Below are 1,481 nucleotides of genomic sequence, written 5' to 3' on the forward strand. Positions count from 1 at the left end.
CTGAAAACTTTTATGATGGGGAGTAGCATGTTGGGGAAGAAATATGTAATATGTTGGGGAAGAAAGACAGGGAGCATATGGAGCTAATAGGACTCAGTGATGTTTCTCTGAAAATTTCTGTTGTTTAGCAATTACCATACTGTATTACAAACCGGAATTCTATGGGAAATTTATTCATGAAAAATATAAATTGTTAGGTTGTACTGTAGAAGTAGAGAAGTTGTTCTAGAATAATGACTAAAATATCTTTATTTTGCAAATGATGCCCAGGTTATTCAAATGCATGTGAAGTGATTACACCAGGTGTGATATGACATTGGAGTAATGAAGATGATAAAAGGGTTATTTAAAAAATCTTACAGTGTTGGGAACCAGCAGTTAGCGTAATGGCTATGTTGCTGGACTCCCACGTAGTCGACCGCGGTTCGCGTCCTGGACCCGGTGGTTTAAAACTCACGCTGGGCGCATGTGCATGCGTGCCCAAGATCCCGAGAGGAGAATGGAGGAGAAGGGATTGCGGCGTGACCACCCCCCTGGGGGGTGATTTCTCGCTTTCTGTCTCTATGTCTCTCTCTGTCTGTCTGGCGAGCGCACACGCCCTATAGCGAAAAACCTCTCAAAAAAAAAAAAAAAACCTTTACAGTGTAGTCACTAAAATAGGTATATTACATGTGGAAGTGGTGATCGTTGACTAAGAGAGGACTGAATGGGTTACTAGGGAGAAGTTGATCAAAATTTGCCTGAATCCTGGGCCTTAGTATAGCTGTTAAGGGAACTGGATTCCATATGGTTGATTGCGTTTTGAGTACTGGCCTAGTGGCTTAAGAAACATGTTGATTCATCTGTGCATACATGCTCAAAATCCTAATGGAAAAGACAAATGGAGGAAAAACTATTATGGCCTGGCCACGGCCCATTGGGGTGGGTGCTTTCTTTATTTCTCCTTCTTTCTGTCTCACTCTGTAAAGCACGAATACTCAATGGACATTTAAAAAAATAAAAAAATTTAAGAACTCATATATGGTAACAAGTTTGTAGAGTGAGAATTATTTGAAAAATCAGGTGGAATATATTGAGCACTGTGAGTCTCATAAAGCTTAAGGTAATAATGATTTGGAGTTTTGTGGAAGATGAAGGCATAGTTGCAGATGACCTACACCTGGAACGGACACAAAGAAAATTATGGCAAGAAAAGAAACTTGAAGAAGTTATATTGGAAGAAAAAAAAAGACTATATTATTAATAACATGGCCAAAATCTGGACCAGCTCCCCACCCCATCCCCCACTACTAAAATATTGATGTGTGAGAGTGTTTATTTACTCTTTTAAAAACAAGGGAACCAGCAATTAGCGTAATGGCTATGTCGTTGGACTCCCACGTAGTCGACCGCGGTTCGTGTCCCGGACCCGGTGGCTTAAAACTCACGCCGGGCGCGTGTGCATGTGTGCCCAAGATCCCGAGAGGAGAATGGAGGAGAAG

This window comes from Tupaia chinensis, unplaced genomic scaffold (genome assembly GCF_000334495.1).
Source record: "Tupaia chinensis unplaced genomic scaffold, TupChi_1.0 Scaffold144648_1, whole genome shotgun sequence".
Taxonomy (NCBI): domain Eukaryota; kingdom Metazoa; phylum Chordata; class Mammalia; order Scandentia; family Tupaiidae; genus Tupaia; species Tupaia belangeri.